A 27649-nucleotide genomic window follows, 5' to 3' on the forward strand; every position below is an offset into this window, starting at 1 on the left:
AACTGCAGAACTACAGAGCTCGGTTTGGCCGGCTCCCTTCTTTGGCTGCCCTGCGGATTTGTCTTAAGAAAGTCCAAAAAGCAAAAAAAAAAGGTTAATGCTGATTATTTGACAGATTATTGAGTATTGTAGCAAATAAGGACTGTATCAAATCAAATACCTTTGTATTATACATTTTTATGTACGTACAAATTATACACAGTTTATAGGACACATATATTGTTGGGGTTTTGATTTCTGCAAAATAATGATTTTAAACATCAAATAACAAAATGACACAGTAAAAATGCAGGAGACTAGCACAGACATCCTATTTGCAGGTTTGCAGTCATGGCTTGGGAGTACATTGAATATGTGTTCAAACAGCATCTTGCTTTTAGTTATGCTGCTGCCTCAAGACCTAAACCATCCCTGTATGCTTGCCACTTTTGCAGTATTATTAAAAAATGTCATGTCATCATCTCTTGCTGCTGCAGAAAGTCACAAAACTGAATGCTGTGATTCAGGTATTGTTCCTGGGCCACAGTTGGGAGGATCTTCAAATTTAGATTAATCTTCTTCATCCAGCTCCTAGTATTTTAACCCTGCAGTATTTTTAACCCTGTAAGAAACCCCTACTTTAAGATATTCTTTGTTTATGGATATATAAACAACAAATTTTTTGGTTATCTAGTATTATGTATAACAGTATTTATAAACTTATATTTTCTGTGTGCTTCTTGGCAGTTGTCCTTGCAGTATTGTTTTTGGTAATTGCTATATCCCTTCATTCGAACTGATCGTATTGGTATGAAGTGTTCTTTGTTAAATCTCAGTCTTTATAGGACCAAAACCTGAGGTCCTTCATTCTGCCAAAGTCAACATCAAATGCAACAGACGGAATGTAGTTTTTGTGTGTGTGTGTCAGCAAAATGGAAGCATTTTGGCATTCTGATCCTCAGTTTTCTTAGGTCACACGTATAGAGACATTATCATCAATACCTAAAATTCATAGAACTGTAGAATGATTGAGGTTGGAAGGGGACACCTAGAGCTGGTTGTCCGGGGCTATCTCCAGATGGCTTTTGAATATCTCCGCGTATGGATACTCCACTACCTCTCTGCGCAACCTGCGCAGGTGCTGTCACTCTCCTAGTGAAAAAGTTTTGTCTTACACTCAGAGGAAACATCCTGTGTTTCTGTTTGTGCCCATTGTCTCTGGTCCTGTCACTCGGCACCACTGAACAGAGCCTGGCTCCATCTGATGTACATCCTCCCTTCGCATATTTATACACATTGAAAAGATCTCCCTGAGCCCCAGTCCCTTAATCATCTTTGTGGCCCTTCACTGAACTCTCTCCAATAGCTCCATATTTCTTCAGTGCTGGGGAGCCCAGAACTGGACACAGCACTCCAGGTATGGCCTTACCAGTGCTGAGGAGAAGGACAAGAAGGTGATCTCCCTTCACCTCACCCTTCACCTCCCTCTGCCTGCTAGCAATACTTTGTCTTAATGCATCCCAGGATACCATTAGTTGTCCTGGCTGCAAACGGCATGATACTGGCTCACGTTTCACTGGTGTGCACCAGGACCCCTGGGTCCTTTTTGCAAAGCTGCTTTCCCCAGCTGTCCATTCTGCAAAGCTTGTTGGTCACCAGCATGTACCGGTGCATGGGGTTGTTCCTGCCCAGGTGCAGAACTTGCACTTCCCTTCACTGAACTTTGCAAGGTTCCTGCCTGCCCATTTCTCCAGCCTGTTGAGCTCCCTCTGGATGGCAGCACAACCCTCTGGTGTATCAGCCACTCATCCCAGTCTTGTGTCATCAGCAAACTTGCTGAGAGTACGCTCTGCCCAGTCATCCAGATCATGAAGGAAGGTGTTGATTGGAGATTGGACCCAGTATTGACCCCTGGGGTGCACCACTAGTTACTGGCCTTCACCTGGACTTCATGCCACTGATCACCACCCTATGGGCCTGGATGTTCTGCAAGTTTTTGATCCACTTCCCTGTCTGCTCATCCAGCCCTTAGTTCAACAGCTTCTCTATGCGGGTCTTATGGGATCTTTACTGAAATCAAGGCAGACAATATCCACTGCTCTCCTCTCATCTGTCAAGCCAGTCATTTCCCCACAGACGTTTATCAAGGTGATCAAGCATGAATTCCCCTTGTTGAATTCCTGACTATTCCTGATCACCTTCTTGTCTTCATGTGCCTGGAAATGGAACATCAGGAATTGAAAATGGAGTTATCATTGTTGAGCTGGGGTTATATACAGAGGTGATATTATATATCTTTTGCTTCACACATTGCACAGTGACAGATGGGGAGGCTAGAGATAGTGGTCAGTGTGAGGTGTTTTCTCGTTGTTTTTAATTTACACATAATATGTGAATGTATTTATTACAGTAAGAGGAAAAGTAAACTGCAACTGGAAATGGGCATATGATTAAATTCCTTAAATTGTAATGGGGTGGGTTGTGTTTGCACAATGTCCCATTAACATTACAGTCACTGTTATGAGAATGAGTTCATGTTGTTCCATACTTTGCCCTCGTTATAACCTTTTTATTCCCACATAACCATGCTGTACTGTTGGGGTAAACAACAGCAAACTGTGTTAATGCCAATTCCATCTCTGTTTAATTCTGCTGACTTCATTTGCCCAGTGCCTAGTAAAGGGCATAAAAAGATAGAATAGTATAAGCATCAGAAGGTGAAAGTCTGATCTTATTTAAGTGAATGGGAATTTAGCCATTGGTGTCTTTGTAGTTGAAATTACTTCTGTTATTTCAAGACAATGCAGATACGATGGGAAAAGTCCTAACTGAAATCAAGCTGAAAACGGTTTTGAATTTGCATTATGCCTACTTAGGAATGAATTAATCAGCCAAACTTTGAAATTATTTTTAAAAGAAATTCTAAAAGAAGTCCAAACTCTAAACCCACTTTATTTTGATTTCAGTTTCTTAAATTGTTTATAATTGCAATTAAAATACAATATGGAACAAAACACCAAATATAAAAAATTTAAGAATATTAAGATGGGAATACTGGAGATTCAGGTACACTTTTAACTTGTCAGGACAAATTATAAGAAAATCAAGTTTCAAAGCATTTTAATTTAGGCATATGTTTTCTGACAGAAAAGCTCTTATTAATGTATTCATGAAAAATTTGCATGTAACCTGAATTCCCTGGGATGACAATATTTACTTCAGGAAATGGCATAAAAATAAAATGATGTTAGTTTCAGAAAAAGTAACAGCTGATATAATGACAACTGTGCCACTTATTTTCTGTAGTTGCTTTTTCACATAGCTGGCATGGATAATTTGCTCAGAAAATAAGAAATTAACAAGATATTGTTTAAACAGCGCTTCCCCTGTCTTTGCTACCTTTCCTTGCCCATCTTTCTCAACTCTGGAGTAACGAAGAAATATGCCACATGCCTCAGTTATTTCACACAGAGGCTTCGCATTGCTTCTTTGCTGAGGGTTCATTGAAATATTCAAAAGGAGTTACTTGCCTTTTAAAACCAAAAAAAAAAAATCAAAACTGTGATATTTTTTTCCCTATTTATATATCCTGTATTGGCAACAAAAAAGAATGAAGTTATAGACCCAGTTTTTTCCTTCTGACTATATAAAGTCCGTAGTCTACACCTAAAAGTGGCTTCAACTCAAATTGCCATTCTATGTTTTAGATCAATTTATAGATGCTCAGAAAGTCTGTGTATCAAATAATTTTCATTTAAGTAGCTACTTGATATTTATTTGACAGTCAAATTGTGGGGATTTATTTAATAATTTATTTTAACTGGCAGTACATTGGCAACTAAAATCCAGTTTTATTTCAAGGTTTCAAGATTTCGAAGTTAGGTTCTATTTCAACCAGAAAATGTCTCATCTTTGCATCGGTTTGTGATCTATCAAGGGGGGAAGGGGGAAGAAAAAAAATTAAAATAGTTTGTTTCAGAAATTTCAGGGCATTTTCCCAGTTTTGTCTGAAGAAAAAGATCACTAAATTTCAACTACTTGTAGTTTTAGTTTTTGACAGAATTAAAACTCTGCATGCAAGGTGTAATATCGAATGTTCATATCACAGAACATGGCTTTCTGCACTGTTCTCTAAGGGAAGTGTTCTGTTCACAGATTCTTCCATAATATTGAGAAGAAATCTCCGCGTACATTGATAGGGAAGTATGCATAAAGTCAAAGTTGAGAGTGTATTAGTTATGGAAAGTGTCCGATGTATGAATGTGGACATGTTTGTCTCTATGTATTGTACTGAAGATACCTTTTATTTTTTAATTGGTCAGTCACTGTTATTTGGAAAATTTTTGAGTCCCCAGAGCAAAGGTGGTGTAGTTAATGGAAGTATTTGCTTTGTATGAGGCCTCTGTGCTTCACTGAGTGATGGCTGTTGTCACAGAGAATAGATTTCAATTTTTCAGCAGGAAAAGACTTTGTGTTCAGTGGGAAGGTCTGGTTTCTTTGAATGGGATCTGACAACACTTATCTACTACTTCCTTGAAAGTGGAATATGTTAAATGATCAATTATAGGAGTTGTACTCTATACTGGATTGTGGGTAAGCCCTTTACAATGTGATTTTTAAAATTAACATGAAATACCCATCTTGTTTACAGGAACAGCTATCATACATGTACATCTGAGTGACTTGAACTTCTGGCTGTGCAATCACAATAGCTGTCTGTCACGGCTCTTCTCTCATTTATGAAATGAACAGATTTATCCTATGATGGTATTGCAGCATAAGCCTCATTTTGTTAAGGAACACAGCAGTTCACCCTGGCTGTGTCCATTCTCTTCCCACTGATATCAGCTCTACTTTCCAGTTTACCTCATGTGCGGCAGGACTTCATGGCTATTTGGAGGCAGAAACAGTAGGGACCGAGTGGCTAATTTCTTTCATTGGAAATCACCCTGTAACAAAAGCATATCTATGAGAAAAGAGTTAATGACTAGTAAGACAGAATATCTCAGATATGAAAGTAAATTTATGCAATTTTATTCCCCGTCTTCTACTCCTTCTCCCAGCCTGGGTCATAGAGGAAAAATATTTACAAACAGATCAAAATCTGAGTAAGACTGCTTTGATAAAGATGAAGAAATTATTTAAAGAGTAAATAGTAGGAGGAGACCATTTACTTCAAAGTTTGACCACTTACTTGGATAGATAGCATTAACTAAGTTAAGAAACTTAATGCTGAAGTTCTGCTGCGTAAAAGGTTTATATCTGTCTAACTAAATGGCATGCTATGAGGATGGTGATAGTTTACAAAGTGCATTTGGGATCTTAAAGATGCTTTGTGTTTTTCAAAATTTATTTACCAGGTATTGTTTTGGTTGGCCGCAGTTGGTTTGCACTGTAGATATATTACTTCGTCATGATTGTAGTAAAGTGACATAGCATAATATTAGCTCATAAGACTCTCTATTCAATACCTAGGGAATACCTAGGGAATGTAGCTGTAAAAGCTTGACAGAGAAAGACAAAGCTATTGACCAGAATGTATGTTAAAAAAAAAACCAAAAACTGTATTTTTTTCTGTATAGTTCTGCTAAAGGAAGCTTGTGGCAAGTAATTCTGGGATTCTGGTCACTTAATATTAACTGTCTAAAATTTTGGCATCGGATCTTAGCAAATTGTCTATGATCTTTTAATAATCGAAGAGGGAAGAGCTAGGTGCCAGCCAAGAATGATAAATCTCATTTTGAGAAAGATATCTCTGTTCAAGTGGAAGAAAACTTACTGACATTCTTCTCTAATAATGGACTATCAGTAGCCTAAATGACGAGCTTAAGTTAGACGATTAATTGTAACGGTGCAAACTCAATGAAATAAATCACTCATGAGAGCCTTGTGCAGTTTTAATGATACTGCAAGGCATACAGGAATGTTGCAACTTTCCTTACGGTGGGACTCTTAGTTGTGAATACACTAATGTGAATACATCTGCACCAAAGCAGACCTTCCGAAAACTTCTGAGTATACTTTGGTTTTGGTTAGGATGTTGTATACTACCTTTTCTTCTTATGAGTAATTCCATCTATGTGTACAGACACATATCCCATATTTTAGCAATACGACCACTGCCTTTTTCACTTGTTCAAGAGTTATGATTCATGAATAATTTGAGTTATCTATGATTATGAACATGATTGTGACATTAGAAGTCAGTCTTGGAAACGTTAAGATGGGATTTAATGAGTTGATTGACATTTTTTGGTTCTTTTCTGCTCAAATAAGGATAGTCTCTTGAAGAAACGTATGCGTCTCACCCACAGTCTATTGGCCTACAAATTTCATGTAAAGATTCTCACTTAACTCACCGGAACAACTTTCTTTGAGACCATAATGAAGCAAGTGGAAGCATGGGGTGGATTTTTTTGATGGGATGTGAGGGATATGCCCTGCATTGTCCCTTTGGTCTCCAACTTACTGTTTGCTGAGTGTGGTATTTTAAAGAATGCGTTTGAGCAGCTAGCTTGCAGTTAGCGCTCTGTGCCCTGCTACGCTGTTAACCAGTATTTGAGCTAATTAGTACTAACTCAGGTATATCTGTGTGAGTTGCAGCCATTCCCAGTCTGCCTGTTGTTGAGGATAAAATCCCTCGTAAGTTCTGGAAGACGAAAATTTGTGTCTGGTGTTTTACAAAACACGATACTCTTGAGCTTTGTGGTGTGGGACCTGCATGAAAAGATTGCTGCTGTGTATAACACCAAGTGGAAGTGAAGTGACTGGGAATATGCCTATTAGTATTGAGAATGAAGCGTGGAAACAGACAGCATTGTGCTACAAATTAAAGGGTACAGATGTCATCACTGTTGCCATAGCTTTCCTGTATACTTCAAAAAACAGTTTGGAAAAAGATGCACACAAAAAGGAAGCTAATTTACCATCTGAGCATGTTTAGATATAAAGGATGAAAAGTTGAGGTGAAAGTAGACATAAACAATGGGAAAGCCCCAAACACTTGAAAAGCAGCACAACCGTTTAGAAAGGCCACTTTAATAACTATTTTACTTACTGGGAGACTGACTGAAACACTGTAAAAACCTGTTGCAAGAACAAGAACATATACTTACAGAGATTGTCAGTTGCGGCCGACATTGCCTATGAATCTCTGTTGCGTTAGATCCGTAGTTATACCTGGGTACAGGATTTTTTTTCTTACCCATCCTAGCCATCATTTCATTATTCTATGTTGCCCTGTTTTAAAGATTCAGGGCTTTGAAGAAGTGATGTGCGTGCATTTATCGTCAATCTCACACATATATTTTCACAAATTAGACAATAAATGACACAAAGTACAGATGCTTTTTTTTTTTTTTTAACTTTGTTTTCTGGTGTTGTGACTTCTAGACTTCGCATGTCTTTCATTAATACAGAAACTTTTGTCTGAAAAAGTAGCCATTTCAGAATCAATGCTCAATGATACAGCACAGTAAATTAAGCCATTGTTACACCACACTTCTTATGCAGGTACTTACTCAGAGGTTGTTCTGAGACATGTATTTCACCACCGTTTACAAAGGCAGTGGAGTTCTTTTCTATGAGCGTAAGTCTGTATTTAATTATTTTCTAAGCCAAATTAGAGCAATTTCATCCTGGGATCATGTTCATGGAGATCGGGATTATTTATTATTAATGCTGTGTTTTCTTCAACAAATTAATATTTTATTATTAATATCATCATAAATAAATAATTTGTATCTTTTATATCATTAATGACATTGGACAAATATGTTTTCGGTTGATTGCAAATGTGCGCTGTGCAAATGTCAGGGTGATAGAGAGAGTTTATTTTATGCCATTTTCTATAGTTTTAATTAAGCAATAAAAGAAGACATCCAAAATAATTACATACTGTTTCCTGCTTGAAGAATACAAAGCTAAAGCCTATGCAAACATAAAGAGTGCTAGAAAAATAAAACTGACACTTTTTCCTGCCTAGCCTAGAATAACCTTAAGTACTTCAAAATATGAGCATCAGCAACATCCAGATTGTATTAACAAATTTTAATTAAAGATGAGCTGATAAGTAAATGAGTTTACTTGTAGGTCCCAGCATCTAAGAACCAGTATATGCCTTATCTTGATAACTACTCATTTAACTTGTAGCATTGAACTACACAGCACTGCCTAGTTTTTTTATACAGATTTAGGTAAAAGAAATAAATAATAATCATTGTTTAAAAGAACCTGTTTCCTAAAACAGTAATTAAGTTTCTTTAACCAGCACTTCTGAGCTCTATCCTTGCTCAGCAGCCTCCAAATATGATTCTGAAGACACATAAATAAAATCCGTATTGTCCTTTTAAAGTTGAAATATGATGCAGAAAGGGAACAGAAGATGAAGCTGCAGCAGTTTATGCCTGACCTGGCAGCTATAACACTCACCTGGGAAGACAATCAGGGCTACTGGTGGGTGTCTCTGCCATTTTTATGTCTGCTGCCTAAACAAGATTTTTCTCCTCCGTGATGAGCCACATCCCAGCTGAGCCAGGCTCTTTGTTTTCCTTGCCACTTTTCCTGCCTGCTGAAGTGCTTTCTGCACGGTGCTCCGAACTTCAGACCTCCAACAGGCTGGCCTGAGCAAACCAAACCTAACTAAACTTCACAGACAAAATGTAATATTTGTTTGTGGCGTGATACCCTCATGTCATTATCGAGTATCCTTCTCGTGAATGCTGTACCTATGTATGCGATGTGTTACGAAAGTTTTGTGGTCATTACTTTTTTTCAATAACATAAACACCATTGTATCACAGGAGCTAAATAAAAATTTAGTCACGGGATGAAATCACAAATTTAATAGTGTCATCCTGATCCCAGATTCTCACCACTGCAGTGTTTGAGATCGCAAGTGGTGAGTCGCTTGCTGTTGTCAGTGACTGGATTGGTTAAGCATGTGAAGTGACTGCAAAGCTTACAAATGCTGAAGCCACAAGAAAGTTGCGTTAGTGACATCAAAATAGTGCCAATAAATGCTTTATTCCTCATTGTCACTTACAGGGAAAGTTTTCCTGAATACGTGTCTTAAATTTTATAGGGAGAATTAATTTTAAGAGAGATGTAAGAGAGAAAACTATAAACTTTACTTTCAAAATCTTGAAGAGGCAAAGAAAGATATATCTTGATTATTCTTTTTTGCAGTAATAGTTTTCTCTTGGGCTCTTAGACGCTGGGAAGCAGATAGTTTTCCAAGTTACAGAACAGGTGTATCTATTCTGCAGGTAAATATATTTCATTTTTAGAGCATCTCCAGACAAGGGGGTAACTTGAGAGAGAAGTGCACAGGGTACAGGAGTGGGAGCTTCCCTTTTAGCACTGGACCTTGCAGCGCATATTTTAACGTAGTGGTTGAAATTAACAGGGGCTTTTTTGCACTCCTCTCCTCTTCGTTCTTATCGGGCCTTTCTGTCCTCTTGTATATCAGCGTAGGGTGAGAGTTTTGAATATGGCAGTGTATAGATTGTTCACCACCTTGCTTCTATCACCATCGATCACCACAATGCAGTATTATCTACAAAATGTCAATGTTTGCATAAAGCGCAACTCGAACAAACATTTACCGTATCAATGGAGCAGAAAAGCAAAACTTCTCAAAGAGGGGCAGAAGTGGTCTGAGCTCGACCCAATTGGTTGTCCATCTGGTAGAGTTTGTACAGGTCTCAGTGGTTTTTTAGTAGTGTTCCCAGTCTGCATGGAACATAAAGCACTTTGAATATTTTTCAAATCATTTGGAGCGTTTTGATTTGGGCAGGTATGTGTAGTGTACCTGTTAGGATTCTACCACAATCCAAACCCAATCCCCAAGTTCCTATCAGCTGCACCCTAGAGAACAGTTTTTCTCTTAGATTGCTCATTCAGTTCATGGATTTAGCTTGGATATCACACATCTCCGCTTGCTGCCCTAAATTCCAGGCAATGATATATCTCTTACAGCCTTAATGAAAAAGTCTTCCTGCCAGTACCTGCTAGTAGTACCATACAATAATATGAATTCGTGTTCCCCTGCAGTATTAATGTAGCAGTGTCTGTTTTCCTGCAATCATTTGGGAGATATGGATTAAAAGGAATTATTGTAAAACTTAAAAAAAAAAAAAAAAAAAAGTGAGTGGAATACTTAGAGGATTAAAGATTAAACAGGGGTTATTTGGAAAGCAGAAGGAGGCAAGTATATTTTGTAACATACAGTTTGAACTAAATACGAGAATCTAGATCTAGTCTTATAGACAGCATGCTTTCTATCAACCTCCCTAGGTGCAAAATGAACCAGGCCTAAAAATCCTAACTGAATTTATGCCACCAGTATTGGGCAGTAGTGTTTGCTTTCAGTTGATGCAATTTTAGGTACAGATAGCCCGACATCAAACGAGATGCCCTATAAATTAGAATTTTCTAGTTTCCTGACCTTAGTTTTGTGCTCATTATTACTTTTAAAATTTTGCCAGTATCTAAGAGCAGACCATGTTGTTTTGTTTTTTTTTTTTTTTAATGTGAAAGTGCACAGTATGTTATATTTGTCAGTTCCATTTTTTTTTATTTGTGGATCCTTTGGCACACTGAATGACTGTATAATACATGGTAGGGCTAGCACTGCCTGCCCTCCGGTGGTATGTTAAATTCTTCACTGGAATCTTATGATTATTTGCTGAACCATCACCATAATTGTCCCATCTACCTCCATTCCTTTCTAGTTATAAGCATCTTTCCCCTTAGTCCTCTCCCCTTTCTCTACTCTCCATGGCCTCGGGCAGGTCGCTTGCCCTCTCTGCTAATGCTTCTCCATCTGTAAAATGGGAGTAATCTGAGCTGTTGGGAAGATTAATTAGTGAATTAATATTTGTGAAGCACTTGAAAGATGAGAAGCACTAGATAAAGGCTAAGTAGTGTAATTATTATTCTCAGAAGTACCTTCATGAATAGGGGAAAAAAAAAGATACAGGGTTTCTGCAAACTGTGATTAATAATCAGTATAGATGGTTCTGGAGATAGCTGAACACGGGCTAGTTGGCTATGCTTGTAAAGAGACAAATTAACATGAATGAATGTGAAGCGTTTATTTAGGATACTACACACATACATGTTTACATTTCTTACCCAGCATTTTTAACAGACAATGTTAATATTACACATTCTCACATCAATCACGAATCACAGTTTGCAACCATGAGAGAAAATGCAACTCTCTGAAGTTCAGAAGCGAGGCCTTGTACCTTCCAGCTTCCAAATTCTTCTACTCTCATTCCATATATGTAAGTGTCTTTTAAACGCGTTACTTATTACAGATGCAAATGCAACTGAGACAGTAACTGAGAATAAATATTTTAAGGTAATATCATACAGTCTCAACTTTGTATTGTGATTATAAGACCATCTTCTCCACCCCCCCTCCAAAAGGGACTTAACTTCCTAGTGCTATAATTAAGCCATCTTTCATTCCTCCATATTCATAAAAAGGGGAAAGAGAGGCTAATGGCCCAAAATGAGTATGATCACATAATGATACTTCCTGTCCAGAAAAGATACAATTATTAATCTGAACATTTTTTTTTTTTTTAATATATCATATAATTCATCTGTCTTCTGTGGCTAGAGAATTCTATTCAGTTTAGCCACTGGAAGCCAAATTGTGTTACTTAGCCAACTGTCTCAAACCACGTCATCTTCAAAAGAGATGAAAGGTGGCCGTGCTTTGTGGAAGCACGTTTTCTTCCAACGTATTTCAACAGCAAGACCTTATTAAGGAAACTCTATTCCAGCGTGCTCTGTACTGGTTTTTGGCAGCAAGCTGCAGTGAAGCAGAGTTTAAGATGCTACTTCTTTATTCCCTCTGTGGGATGTGATGCCCAAATTTACGTTGCTGGACCATTGCCTCTGCGTCCCTGAGTGAAGAGGCTGAGACATGGCTTTTCCTTGGGCTGCCTGAGCTGAGGAGGCTGTTTTTTTTGCTTGGTTCTCCTCCTGGTCCCTTCAGTTTCCTGCGGGCTAGAACTGAGTGTCACATTTCATATCATGATCTGATTCTGTGTCTTCTGAGTGTTTAAAATGTTGGTATTGATAGAGCCCATTGTAAATAATGGCTACAGGATGGAACAATTAAGAAGGCAGTTTTGTATATTATTGCCTTTTCATTCTTCTATCCCTGCTGATCATCTAAGGGAGATCTTAGGAAATCTGATAATCAAAAAGGCCCATGAGACTGACGTTTTTGAAATGCAGGATAGAATCAAAAACAGGTGGATACGGAATAACATGCGGCTCTGCAGAAGGAAGCAATAATTTTGTTCAGAATTTTTTTATAGACTACAGAAAAGCAAACAAATGGGGTAGTAGTATGTAGCATGCTGTCTGTAATAGGAGGGCATGGGAGGGGTTAACGATGTGAGTCGTACAAACAAGAAGAAAACTCTACAGGGTTAGGCCCTGCTAATTAGTGTCAGTGTCTGTATACTAGATTGAAATCTTCATGTTCTTTGGTATCCAAAAATAAGATCTATATACATTACGCCGTTCAGCTTCTTTACATCATGAAAGCCACTTAACTTATTAGACACTTGGATGCAGTACAATGCTTTTGGAGTAATGGTCTTGCCATTAGGCACGTGGGAGGAACTAAATTACTTACATTCCTGAAAGGCTCCGAAAGTTCTGCTCTTCTCAGAAGACTGGGAGGAGGGACTGCCTCACCCTCCTGTCCACCGTCAGCTTGGCATGGTGTAGCTTGAGCATTCGCACAGCGGAATCGAGCCCAAGAGGTAACCAGTACAGTCACACTTGAAGGGAGAGTGCTGACCCTGAATGAGACCTTGTCTTACTGGCCACTTACTGGCCATCAGCCTATTATTCCAGGGCTTGGCATCAAAATAATGTTACAGGTACTCTCTGTAGTATGAGAAGGCTGTAGAACAGCCTTCTCCCCTGTTTGCTGTACAGGAGGGAGTCGTCCTTTACAGCCGAGGGGCTGGTGTCTGTTATCTGAGAAAAAAACCTAGGTTCAGAACATGAAGAATGAAAGCAAACTAGGAATTACAAACTTTCCAGTCCTGCTCCTTTGCAGCGTCTCCAGCTCCTCTTGAAGAGTGTTTGAGAGAATGTGATGCTAAAAGCAATTTTGTCAGCGCTTCATTCCTTTTCCTACATAAGAATTTTTTGTGTATATGGAAAAAATTCTTCTTCTATACCATATATCCATTCTAACACTGACAGAAAAGGCAGAATTATACCTTTTCTTCCAAGACTGCCAAAAAAGAGAGCAAGAGAACAAGGAAGGAGAAACATTAGCAGAGATGGGGAAAATAATCCATGGAGAAAAAAGATAGGAAGTGCTTGCACTACCGGAATTGGGTAGGAAGAAACATTAATAAGGAACAATTAAGTGGAAAGAGAGCAGATTAATGTAAGAAACAGAGTGTTTAATATGCCGAGAGAATAAGTACATTAAAATAACTTGAAGAGAAAAAGCAGATTTTTTAAGAATTTAAAAAAACAGATTAAAAGATAACTCCGAAATGAACAAACTGAAAGAGAGAAGAGCGTCATCATGTAAGGAAAAATGGTCAAGGGTAAAATTAAACAACAAAATAGAACAAACAAAAAAATACACAAAACCAAATTCCCCAAAGTCAGAATTCTAAAAACTAGTGAGAAACGTGCAAGTTAGGATTGCTGGAAAGTTGGTTTAATTGATGTTTATATTTGTTACTGTATTTTTCTGAGCTTTCCCAGAAACCAATAATGTCTGAACAATCTCAGGCAGAGATGTTGTCACCTCCTAAGATCTGATTTTCTCTAGGTATTATAAAAGCCCTGTGGTCCCCCTGAAAAATGGACAGATATGATGTTTTATGACGCCGAAAATGTGGCCCTTAAAGTGTGTTAGATTTATAGTATGAGTCTGAGTAAGTAGCAGAGCAGGCTTCAGCTATAAAAATGCCAGGGAGAATCCCAAGACTGAATTGCAGTTCAGTTTTGTCCCCTTCAAGGGGACAAGCAACCCCTCCTTATTCAGGCAGGTGGGAACATGGAGGCTAATGGATAGGTAGAAGATATTTATGGGGTTACAAGCAATACATTGCGTCCCTGCACACTACTTTGTGCGCTGTCCCCTCTCCCCTATCCCTGCATGCTAAAGCAAGTGGATGGCAAAGGGGAGTGAGCAGACAGAGATTTTACTGGGAAGCTGTTGTAAATTGCTGCCGAGACAGGTCATACCACAAATCACACTGTTCCCTTCACCTGAACAAGAAGGATGTGAGGGAGGAATTGTACTCTAGAAAGGATGTCCCTGAGTCATTCTGTCTCCCACGCTGCTCCTGTGGGGCAGGGCTTGCAGGGCACTCCTGGTTTTGCTGTTATGCCTAAAGGAGGTCTATAGCCCCCCGGCAAAAAGGAGACCCAGACCAGAAATTACATGTCACACTTTGCTACAAAACCATGCCCTTGGTCACAGCTGTGTAACTTGTTTTTAGTTGAACTGCATAGGCATATTGCTGACAGAAATTTTCAGCAGAGATAAACTAACTTCAGATATAAAATTTCCTCTGTAGAGTACATTTAGTAGCCCTGAGGTTTCCAACTTATACAGAAGGACATACCAAACAGACTGAACAGAATTTTGATTCCATGTTTTAACAAAACTGCCTTTGTAAGTATGTATCTGTAAATAAATAGTATTGCAGGCACGTATCATATTTAAATAATTGTCCATTTTGTTTCTTTGTTTACGATTACAGATAACCGTAATTCATTTTGTGCTTGAACATAAACCATATTCCTCTGTGATACAAAGTATATTTTTCTGAGATGGTAGTAAAACTGAGGAGGCATAATCAAAACAGTGGTGGCCTGCTTCCACTTCACAACTTCTCCCTACCTTTATTTCCCTTTTCTCTTTACTAGGTCTGAATACGCCCTTAAAAACATTGTCCTTCCATGTTCCCTTTCACTCACAGGGCTCTGTACCTTCTCTATCTCTAAGTTCTCTGCTCTTGGGAAGAACAATGTTCTTTAACACCTTTCAGAACTGAATCATGGAGTACTTAGTCACCACCAGCCTTCCCACTGTCATTATGCTTTTGGAACTGTTTTACTGTGGTTTTAGGATGTTCCAAAACTTTCATTTGTTTCTTTATGCATTTTGCGGACCTTTACTTAAATCCAGGGCTACCCATGCCTCCTAAATATCTCCAACATTGTGGGGATGCTTCCAAGGAAACAGAGAGCACTAACGCTGAAATGTCTCAGTCTACCACCCTAGCTTAATAAAAGCGTACAACGAAGCTCAAACTGTACATTGCATAACGTGATCAGAAATGTCTTAAAGCAATATGCTGTACTACTTTCCTTATCTTTGGAAGTTTGGCCTAAGTAAAAAGAATGGTACTGAACGACAAGCAAATGGCCTAAGTAAAATGGTGTAAGTAAGAAGAATGGTAGTATTGTGAAACTGGGCGTCGGAACAGTAGTCACATAGGAGCAAGAGCACCGTGGATTTGTCTGAGCCCCCCCAGCTATCAGAAGGAGAAGCCTGGTAAGTGAGCGGTTTTCCACTGGGTATGGCTAGGATTCAGCTGTTTCCTTCCAGCCAGATCTTTACCTTAACATCCAGAACCTGTTGAACAAGGCGTTAAACTGAAGCGCTGAATGTTCAAGATTACGCGTTTTGTTAGATGCAAACGAGTGTCCGGTGTTGTCTGTACTCACTGTGACCAGAAAGTTTGGAAAAAAATGATCCATATAAAAAAGAAAAAAAAATGGGATGATGCTGCGGGAAGATTGATCTTTGAAATATTCATTGATGACGAATTGTATTGCTTTTACACGAGATCTCACTAATTTATAAATCTTCCGTACAGTTCCACTTAAATCAATGCAACGATGCTGATGTAAGCCAGATGAGAATTTGGAGTTGAATCTGCTCAGCTTGTGCTTTTGAAATTAATGAGGATGAGAGTAAAATTTCAGTGCTAAAATGCGTGGCAATTGTCAGGTACTACTGCGAGTTACCTAATCTGGTTGTCCCTGGCTGCCACGGGGAAAAATGGTTGCCAAAATGCGGAAAATCTGTTGGTTGTGAAACTTCAAATGGTTCAAATGGCTTTCTTTTTCTTCAAAGCTGTTTTAATGTGTTTAAGTCGTTCATTATTTATATATTTTTCTCTGGAGAGATGAAGGTTAAAGATGGTTTTACTCAGTCTCTTCTATAAAGGCTTTTATTCTGCTGGTTTGCTGCTATCACAGAGTATTCCCACACCTGATTTCTAGTTACTATTTTTCCAGCCAAAACGAATCAGACAGTACCTCTTTTTGTTAATTACTTATTAAAAAGAAGAAATTACTGACCAAATTGACGCTCTCAATATATCTTTTTCATAGCAAAGGATCTTTTTAACTGGAGAAAAAACAATTCTGTAGGTTGAAGCTATGGGTATAGACACGATTCACTTCTCGTTCACTGAGTTCCTGAGCGTCAGCAGAGCTGCGGCAACCAACTGTGCGTGTGAACTGGGCCAGCAGAAAAGTTGTGAATATATTAGCATATAGGTGATTCCGTCCCTTTTCTCACTGCTCTTCTATGGGCTTTTATTCTGTATGGAATTTACACTCATGCATGGTGAAGTATTGTGCTGCAGTAGTTCGTGTCTCTGAACTGAAGATCTTTACATGAATTTTAAAAAACAGTAGTATAGTTTTCATTATTTATTTTGGCATTCAGTCTACTCAAATGACCAGTTTGGGAAATACAGCTCTTTTAAAAAAAGCTTTTCATCTGTTAAAATAAACCCCAAGCCAACTAAATAATTTGCATGAGTACCTAATGACCTTTGACAGTAAAAAACCCGTGGTTTACACAATAATACCGTAAAGGTCTTCTAAATTTTACTACTAAATGGTATTAGTTGGTAGAGGATTTTTTCCCATGATTAGTATCTTGTCTTGCCCATGAGGTAATATTTTTATTTCTCATTGAGGAACAGTCCTGAAACAAGGAAGCTTTTCTTGTGTATATATTTTAAATCCTGTCGTGATTTTAAAATTTTCTCACACGTGTATATTTTAATTCTTCGCTACAGTCATGGCTTGTGGCAGTGAATTCCAAAGGTTTTTTACTAATTTAATGTACTGTTCCCTTGTGTAAGAATGATAAGCTGAGAAGGGTTTTTTTTCTTAGAATTTTGGAATTTTTTTATCTATGTAAGTGATTCTCCTATATCCTATTGAAGACACATTACTTTTCTGATCTCCTTGCTCTGAACAACCTCTGTAGATGGCTGAGAGGAACTGAATTGTAAATTTTAAATTATATTTAGGATTGGGAATAGGACCCAGGACAACTGACTTCGCTTCCGTTACTTAGACTGCAGCAAGATTGATGAGTGACTCAAATTATTGTTTCCTTTTGGTAATGCTGAATTTAAAATGTCAGTTTCTTACCCAGTCGTCCAAGTCAACAGTAAGCCATAATTGTTTCTGCACAAACTTAAATCATGTTGTCGCTTCAAATTGTGTCACTTCATGTTTCAGTCCCTTTTCTGGACCCGCTGTTTTCTTTTTCAGACTTTTACTGGTGGTAAGAAACAATTAAAATAATTCAGTTATGTACTATGAACTTCTGATGAATTTTGACTTTTAAACCTTAAAAAGACAATCAGAACACTAAGAGAGAAGGATTACAATTTATATTATAAGAGTGGAATTTTTAGTATAAAACTACTGAAAGAGATTTGAAAAGGGGCTAGTAACAGGAAGAGCATTCCTGACGCGGAGATCTCTTAGGTTGTGGAACAGTAATTTATGAGAAATGTTGAAAATTCCAGGGCTGGTGAGAGTTAGGACTCAACTAAACTAATCAGCATGAAACCTGAAACTGGAAGCTTTCAGGAATGGCAAAGAAATTGTCTTAATAAGGTCTTTTTCATATTTAATTTCTTTCATTGTATTTGAAATAATAAATAATACAGTGCGTGTCTGTGGATTACCTGTTTCATGAGGGGTGCCGTGTCAGAACGGATAAGATCATAAGCGTTGGGATGACTTGCTGCCCATTCTGTGGTACAAATTTATGGGTAAGGAAAGCAACCTCTTTTTCAGGGAGGGTTGTAGCAGCAAATCACCTGAGTCTCGACACCTGAAACCCATTTAGTCAAGCTCAAGAATGTGTTTATGTTTCACATTAAAGTGTGTAAAAGCCTGCTTATTTGATTAATTATTATTTTGTTACCATTAGTCCCAGGCGAAATGGGAATCCCTGGGTGACGGGCATTCTGTAAATCATATTAAAAGATAACCGATGTTCTAAAAAAAATTGCTGTCTGAATATGGAATATTGCCAATCTTATTATCCAGATTTTGCACATGGAGTGTCACGGTTTAACCCCAGCCGGCAGCTAGGACCACGCAGCCGCTCACAGAAAAGGGAGGAAAGAAGGGGAAAGGGAAAGGAAAAGGAAAAAACCCTCGTGGGTTGAGATAAAGACAGTTTAATAGAAACAATAACAGAAAAGAAGAAGAAGAACAACAATAATAATAGTAATCATAATGACACAAGTTACTCTCGCCACCCACTGAATCAGCACCATCCTGAGCAATGATCATGGATTCCCACCTCCCCCAGCCAAACCCCATTTGTACACTGAACACGATGTCTGTGGTTGGGAATGTTCCATGTTCTGTCTAGGCTCCTTCTCAGCTTCTGTGGGAAGCTGAAAAGAGTCCTTGAAAAGTATAAACAACACTTGGCAACAACTAAAACAATAGGTATTGTTGACATTCCTTTCGGCAATCACTAGAAAGAAAATTAACTCTTTCCCAGCTGAAACCAGGGCAAGGAGCTTTTGATCAGTGGGAAGAGAGAGGCATTTCCAGAGGAGGACCATGAAAATTATGTATCTACCACTGTTAGGGAGATGTATAGAAAAGCTGGTCTCTTCCTACTGACTATGTAGTTGGAATGTGGGACACTTAGTTTTATTGCCGGTTTCTCAGGCATTACAGTTAGGATGACTGCAGTTATGGTGAGAAATCATTGTCTTCTGTGTCTTGCTAAATAAATCGGAGATTCAAACTTTCCTGCTTACTTCTGAGTGATCTAAGTCACATGATACTGTATTTTCTGTAATAATAAGATTTCTGATGTGAAGGCCTTCAGGAAGTAAATATGTAATCTGTTTCCTCTGCCATTTGCTTAACAACTTAAAAATTACTTTCTTGACTGGTTATCCTGCTAAAATAGAATTATACGAATTTACCTGGAAAATGGATAAAACCAGACTCAAATAAACGTGATTAAGAATTTCAGTGGATGTTTATGATTATATTTGTTTCAGCATTCATAGAGTAGTTTATGGTAACTACCTGTGATCTAACATTGCTTTTATACGTTCCAAAACTTCTGTAGCTGCTATCAAAAAAACCCCAACAAACCTATCCATTTCATATTGGTGCATCAGACCACCATTACTAAATATGCTATTCTGTGAACTCCTCTCTTAGTCACAAACTGGTATTTCCACGGATAAATCTGAATGCAAAATTGAGTCAACTGGCTAGTGCCATAATTGTTGTCCAAGAAGCAGGAAAACAGCAGATGAGGATAGTCATTAAAGTTGACATACTGAACTTATTTGACTACATAAGCCTAAATACTTGGTACATAAAAATCTAGTTTCCGTAATACCCTAGAACCAAAAACAGGCAACAAATACACCTCATTCTTCTTTCACTCTGCTTTTTTTTTTTTTTTACCATCTAAATTTAAACTGTCATCTTTAATAGATTTATTTGTGTCAGTATAAATGAAAGGCAAATTAGGTCCTTTAAATGCATTCCGTGATTTTTCCCCTCTACTGCAAGCATAGAAGAGAACTTGTATTGTTGTGCTTTGTACTGATCTTATCTCTATGTTGAAGACTCCTTTCCGTACTAATTTAACATTTTTTCTCTGCGTTTTATTTAAATTGCCACATACACTTGTTAAATAATTCTAGTCTGTTTGGGTTTTGTTGTTCTTTTCTTTTTCTTTCCATGGTGATTGATTGCCATCTGGGGGCTGACATGAGCCCACCAGGCTAATTTCACTTATTCTGCCCATTAACTGCTGTTGTCTCCAGGGTCAGGGACAAATGTATGAATCCACTTTATCTCTCAGTTTACAGAACATCTCATACAGCGAGCCTTGTATTACGAAAAACGGCTACATCAGGCTCTAATTACTGAGCTCTTCCCTGCTTAGAATGCTGGTGCACCTTGAGAAACAGCATGCAAAAGCACATTTGTTTAAGTCCTCAGATGGTTAACATTGTGCACAACCTCCTCACAAATTACAGCCTCAGCTGCAGCACATCCATTAGTCTGGAAGAATGAAGATTCCCAAGCGGCCCTGGTGCCTTTCCCAATTCCCTTGCGACCCACCAATCCTCTCAGTGCTTTCTCTGCGTGTAGGGAGTGTTCAGAGCTAATCAGGTCAATGATCATCTCACGGCTCAGGGGACGTGACAGGAGCCTATCACGGCAGTTACACGATCTTCCAGACCTGAGCGCGCTTGCTGAGAATCTCATGTTAAGAAACATTGCTTTGGTGCCTCTTCTCTCACTCCCTGGGAGCCTCTGAGGATTTCAGCTTATCTTTCTCTCTCTCCCCTTTAGACAGTGAAGAGTTCCCCGTCAAGGAAAAAAAAGGCAGAGCAGCATGCAGCTACCCGGAGGGTGTTGATTGAAACTTAGATTACCCCCAAATCACTGTTGATTTGACTGATGCTCCAGCTTTACCAGAGAAAAGATTTCAATTAAGGTAAGTGCTGCTTTTATCTGGCTGACTGCACCACGCCGAATTTCTGCGCTGGAAGTTCAAGCGGAGCAAAGGCAGAGCCCGCACTGCAGCAAGGGACGGCGCCGGGGGTCAGGAGAGGGCTGGGGGGCAGGGGCGAGCGTCCCAGCCCGCAACTCCGCTCTGCAGGGAGTCACGTTTTAACCAGCTTCTTGTGAATGGCTGCGGTCATTGCCGATTCGGTGGCTCTCTGAAGCTTGGGGCGGGGGGGGGGGAAACAACCAAAAAAAAACCCCAACCACCCCCAAACGAAGACGTTAGCAGCGTGCAGGGAGGAGGAGAGGCAAGCGCGCTTTCCCCCGTTGTGCTTGGTGCGTGTGTCTGAGGACGCGCGGCAGCTGGAGAGCCAAAGTGCGTTACGGTAAAACTTCGTTCCGATGCGGGAGCGTCGTTCCTTCGCAAGCGGCAGCTGGCAGGGGCGAGGCTTCCCGCTCCCGTGGCCCCGCAACGAGGCGGAAAGGGGTTCTTTTGGAAACGTGAGCGGAGGACACGCGTGCCGTTGGCCCGGCTGCCGTCAGGCCCAGGGCTGTGCCTGGCGTTGTGCTCGGGGCTGCCGGGCGCCGGGGGGTCGCTTCCGCAGGATTAGCGGCGCTGCGGGGGAGCGGGGGGGAGCGGGGGTGCCGGCTCAGTACGAGCGGCCGGCAAATTAAATTGGTAGTTGCTTGGGGGGAGAAGTAGCGTTTGGGCGAAGAGGGAGAGGACGTGTTTTTCACGGGGTGGTAGAAAGCGCGGCGTATCAAAAGAAATAGACCTATGATTGAAGATCTCTATCTGGAAAGAAAGAAAAAAAAAAAAAGTAGATGAGGGAGGCTGCCTTGAAGATTAAATGATTAATAAGAAAAAGTCTGGGATGCTCACGCAGCCTGGAGTTAGTTAGATGACCTGGTGTACCTGTGGTGTATCCGCCCTAAAAGGTCTAAAAGTGCACTAAATTTCCTAGCCTCCGCCAAGTCCCCCCTGAACAGGTGTGGTGTTGGGGGGCATAATTAAGGAGCTAGTAAACAGCCCAAACTTTCTAATACCGTAAGGGCTCAAATTAAGATACGTTGTAGTAAACATGTCCATGTTCTTTCTGTTGCCCGCAAAAAGTAACACGTTGCGTTTAAAAATCTGTCATAATAGGGAGAAAGTATCAGTGGAAAGTTAACTGATTTCGTATCTTGCTGCCTTAAAGAGGCATATAACTCCTAGGCAGTTTATAAAAGTGTGAATTAATTGCATTGCTTTTTTCAGCCAATACTGTTTGCTTTTATTAAATCTGTATCGTTGGTTATCGTCCAATGTTGATAATGCAATTTATAGCACTGTATCTTGCATTAAAAGCTTAGCTACTCCATATGGAAATTTTATTTTTTTTCATGCTCAAATACCTCCTGAGCACCTGCCCCGCTCCGTTCCCCCCCCCCAAAAAAAAAAAAAAAAGCAAAAGAACAGTTCAGGGGAATGTTGGTTACCTGCAGGTTTGTTACTTATTCCATTAGCTCTTTCAGTGAGAAATAACCAAGTTCGCTTTCTCACAAAAACATAAGCATATGGGAAAATGACCTGAGGTTTTGGGGGAATGTACTAAGAATACTGACAGTTTTAACCATCTACGAGTATATTTTCCTTCTTGAAAATGATTTCTGAAACTAATGTTTCTTATAATGGCAACTCAATATGTCCACTGTTTTCTTGGAAGGGAAGTTGGTTTTGGAAGTAGTTACGTGCACTGATTCGCATTTTGGTGTAGCATATGGCTCACTTCTTTTTTCATGTTACATTAATATGACATTTGCAAAGTTTTGTGCTTCTTCCATCCAGAGATGCAAGTCTTGACCAAAGTGGAAATATTTGAATGCACAAATCAGCTGCCATTATACCTGTCTTCACTTTTTTTCTTTCATGAATAATCACAGGTTTCTCAGCATAATTAGTATTCCTTAATACACACCAGAGCATTCATTAAAAAAATTGATAGACAGTAACTTAATGTGTTGCACGGAAAAATTTCTAGTGTAAACAATTCCTATGCAGTTGCAGACATCCTGGTTGCATACAAATAGCAGGAACTTCTGTTCCAGGCTTTCACAAGGACTGACTACAAACATTGTTTGACGTGATGGCTCTGTTCCCCTTTTGTCTCACAACGCTGTTGCTGTAAGTAAAAAATAAATAAATCACGCTTTCATAGCAGTGTGTCTGTGGGTTTCTAAACAAGTCTTACAAATGCACTTACATCTCTATTATTATTTTACAAGGTGGGATGTTCTGTCTGCTTCTAAGTGAAGAGCACTTACTTTCTGGTATGCTAGCCTCAGAGATTGCAAGGCGACAGTCCACCAAACACAAGGAAATGCTGGTTTTTCTCATGTTTTGATAGAAATAGACAATAAAGCTATAATTATTTTCTCATCTGTTCCATTGGTGGATTGTGGGCTTCTTTATACATAGTGACGGTCCAAAAGTGTCCTCAGCAATACGGAAAATATCATTCCTCATTAAAGAAATAATTTGGGGCATCTGATTCACTGAAGCTTTTCAGACTTGGCAAACATAGAAACACAGGTTACACAGGAAGGCAGTGGAAGGCATGTCAGTATAGCCTAGTTCCTGCTCTTGGACTTTTTTTTTTTTTTTTTAAACTCTAAGGCCATATCAAATAGTATTAACTATATAGCTGTATGCAGAGTTCAGCTTTATTTCAGATGTTTCAAGTTCTTTGAATGAGGCCAGTGTTAAATTTTTTTGCCTCAAGCTACATCTCCTTATTACTGACAGAGGAGTACGATTGCTATCTGGCCTAACTCCATTGAAAATTAGTGTTTGATGCTAATTCTTTAATGTCTTAGGAGCTTTTTAGGGAAATTTATTAAAGTGAGTTTTGGAAAAGGGTAAAGCAAAGGGAGCTCTCTGAAAGCTGACATAAAACCAACAATAGAAGAGCAAGGAACAGTCCTGCTAAAGCAGTGATAGTGTTACATGAAAACAACTGTTAACGACTATAGTTAATAATCCCGATAATGCAGTGTAAAGAGATATATTGTGTCATTTCAAGAGGATAGGGTGAGAGTGAGACAGAATAAGCTTCAGGGGTTAATGAGTTTCCCCATCTTCTTTTCTCAAGGATGTATGGGAATTTGCTTTACCAGAAAGGGAGGGTTTTCAACCCTACGTTATTAACATGCATTGGAGAACTAACATCAGCTTTCCTGGGAAGACCATTGTATCCCACTAGACTCATGTTATCCCTGCTCCTTCTGTTATTTTCATAGTCTGTTTCTTGGATGCTTGTTCTTGCACCTCTGTTTAGCACCTTCCTCTTCACATAGCTTCTTTGTCTTCCTAATGCTTTGTGCTTCTTTTCATTCTGTTCCTCTTAGCGTTCTCCCTCTTTCTTTCCTTTCCTTTTCTTCACCTACCACAATTTAATGCTTCATCAGTTTCACATCCATTCTCTTCCTTCCTTTGATGCTGCGAGGACATCGCTTTTCTCACTTGGTCCACCTGTGTAAATTATTCTTTTTAATCGAAACAGAAAACCCCTCTGAAAACACTCCAGTACTCACATGAATGGTGAGGCTGCTCCAGCAGTCTACCATCTCTTTATCCCCGTTCCCGGTATTTTTAATTGTTTTAGACGGTACGCTCTTGGCGTCAGGGGCTGTATCTCAGTGTACAGTAAGTAGCTAGCACAGTAAGAGACTTCATTTTCCAGCTCTGGAGTCTATGTGTGTGTCTACGCTGCAGAGAGCATGTGCGCTTAACTGGTTCATGGAAACAAAGCTCTACCAGGTTTAACTCAGATACCTCATTGTTCTTGCAAAAGCATACTTTTCAGTTAAAAAGAAACTTATATTGCAGTGTATATATTTATATATATGTTGGCAAATATGTAAATTTTCATCATATCTTCAGGGGTTGTTATTTTCAAGACACTATGAAAGTTGCACTTCCTGAGTGACTTCTCAGAGTGATAATCAGTTGATTTAGAGGCCAGTGTAGTGTTTGCTACTACTTTTTCCGGCCTTCTCTTTTTATTGCTTTTTGTCATAAATGCGCCATATTAAACAATGAGTTTTAAACCTTATCTTCCATTGTATTGATAGAAACTTTCACTGAGGTCTGCTTGTTTTGCAGAGATGTAGCTCATTGAAGGCACTGAGCTTGGCGTGTGTCACTGGATGAGTATTTGTTGAGGCAATAATTTTGTAGCAAAGCTTTGAAGCTTCTGTTGTGTTTTGAGAGAGAGGAAGCTTCAGTCTGCTTTCTTGTTGAACCTTCAAGCCTGGTAGTCTGGGGGGGGGGCGGAATCTTTCATGTAGATAATTTCTCTATCAAAGTAAAATTCAAACCTACACCACTGTATTTATTACTGGACTTTGTATTTAGCAGAAGTCAAAGACGTGTTTTACAATGCTAATTTTTGTAACGGATGATCATTTAAAGAGGCTTCTTCTTCTCCCAACCAGATGGGAGCTAAGATACTGCATCATGAGACTTGGTCAAATTACTTTAGGAGCAGCTGTGGTTCAGTTTGTCAAATATATCACTTCAGTTGTGAGGGTGAAGAGTCTTCCTGTAAAGATCAGACAATTGATGTGCACCAAACAGTTCTGGGGCTGGAGGGGCGTCTTTCTCCTGCAGATGTCTCAGCTGTCAATATTTTTTAAGGCAATGACTGCATTGGTTGACATATGTACAATGTCAGCTATGTTTACAGTCCTGTGTCCCAGCAGGGTGTGATTTGGGGTCTGTGGGTGCTGAAGCCCATCTCTGTGGTGGTGTGCTGAATGGCCCAAACCTGTAATCGCAGCTCAGACTGGAAACCTTTACCAAGACGTTCATAAGAAACATATAGGTCTGAGATTCAAAATAAGGAAGTATCTAAGCATCTAACTCACGATAAAGTGCTATCTCTCACTGAAGTTTAAAAGTTGTATTTTTAGGTACCAGAGTTATGTTGTCCTTCAACTTCTAGAGTACAATATATTCAGAACAGTCTCCAAAGCAGATGATAAATACTCAGTTAAATGACTTGGATGAGGAGGTTTGGTTCCAAATTTAGATTGGATTTATTATTGTTTTCATGCATGCATTTACTCACTGACCGCATTAATACTATGTCCAGCAGACCAAATACACTTACAAAGTACAATTGTGGCTGACTTGGTTAGAAAAACATTCAATTTTATTTTTTTTTCCAGTGAAGGTAAATAAGATGCAAACCCACTCCTTTTCCAGAAACCAGACAAGACTTTTGACCTTTCTTGATGAACAGTATGCTCCAGCACTGATCCCAAAATCCAGCTTTTTGACCTAGGTCATTTAGAGTCTATAAGCATTAGGTAGGTTCTTAGCTGCTGCTCTCTGAAGGCTGCCAGCAAGTGCTAAACGTAATTGTAAATGCAGAAACACATTTGCTAAACAGTTGTCTGGGACCATTTATTAATTTCACAAAGATTTTGTTTGTTTATGCAATTCAGCCACTACCCACAGGGCTTGGTTCGAACTGGTGACCTAGGTTCTGAGCTCCCTTATGCTCCCATATATTCTTCAGAGCCCTTGGACCCTTCATATATAAATATATATATAATACAGTGTTTCTGTATATGGATTTGAGATGGCAGTTAAAGCAACTCTCTTAAAAGCCTATATGATGATCACAAAGTATATTTATTGAGAGGCATTCTGTCCTCAGGCATACTGACTCTGTGTGTGTTACACACTTTCATATATCTGTTTTATATTTAGTTCAATATAAAAGGAAAAAAAAGAAAAGGCTCCATCCCATGGTTCATTTTTCCTATTTAAGAAAAGACTGCAAATAAAAACAATACTGTTAAATGGAACAAATATACCAGATAGTACAATGTAATGGCAGTTTTCTAAGAATACTTGTAGCATGAAGAAAAGCTAAAACCTAGTATTTCTGAAATAGATTTCCATTGTCCTGAACAGTCTGAGCAGGCTTTTACCCAACACTTTTGCTACAGATTTGATGATGAAGCCATTCTGCCAAATCTGAATTCACTCAAATTTAGTTGCAACAAGCTTTCTGTAAAACCTCTTCAAGTAATATTTCAGTCATTAAAATGGAGTATTAATTATACAACAAAATGAAAATACATTTCATTTCTACTTAGGAAACTTGTATCTTTGCATCTTAACAGGTTTTTTTTGTTTATGCCTAAAATATTAATAATAATCTTGGTACTTGTTTACCCTAATTTTAAATATTTAACTGTATCTCTTGAAAATGGTAAATGAAATACAAATTCATTGCATTCCCTGTCACAAGTAACACTTTTTGTGCTTTTTCTGGGTAAAATAGTAGATTTACCTCATTGTAACTCTAAACAGATGTTATGGAAGTTCTGATTTACACTGGTAGAAGGAAAAAAAAAAAAAAGCCCTGTGCCTTTCAATAAAGATTCCCTTTTTTCTATCACTATGTAATGAGCGGTCCTCTCAGGATACTGCTGTGTTTCGTATTCTCATCTTTAAATAGTGTTTTTTTAATCTGACCACCTATACAGTGGGACTCAGGTTTTCTATGAAAGAGATATTTCGGTAATTTGGCCCTTCTACCTCTGAACTGCTACTCGACATACATCAAAATAAGTAAAGAGATAAAATGTGGTATACCTGTCTGCTGCTTGAAAGAGTGCATGTGTCAGAATACATACAGAGATTAAGAGATGATGTTGAGAAAGTAAGTGCTGATAAGAAAAACACTCAAATGAACTTCATAATTAAAAAGCTTTTTGAAGAGTATCACTTCTGATGGTTTTGTGATTCAATGTAAAGACTTCTATCCCATTTTTT

The 27649-nt window shown here is 38.9% G+C and overlaps 1 protein-coding gene across 2 annotated transcripts in view; it reads left to right on the plus strand.

The window, feature by feature from the left end:
* The window catches only part of CDH12 (cadherin 12), a 573557-nt gene that overhangs the window by 323250 nt on the left and 222658 nt on the right, over positions 1–27649 (plus strand). For both annotated transcript variants that reach the window (XM_063326103.1, XM_063326104.1), the window contains one exon: positions 20662–20806. The gene's annotated coding sequence lies outside the window, so the exon portion shown is untranslated. The remainder of the gene's footprint in view (positions 1–20661; positions 20807–27649) is intronic.

The sequence above is a fragment of the Chroicocephalus ridibundus genome, chromosome 2 (genome assembly GCF_963924245.1).
Source record: "Chroicocephalus ridibundus chromosome 2, bChrRid1.1, whole genome shotgun sequence".
Lineage (NCBI taxonomy): Eukaryota > Metazoa > Chordata > Aves > Charadriiformes > Laridae > Chroicocephalus > Chroicocephalus ridibundus.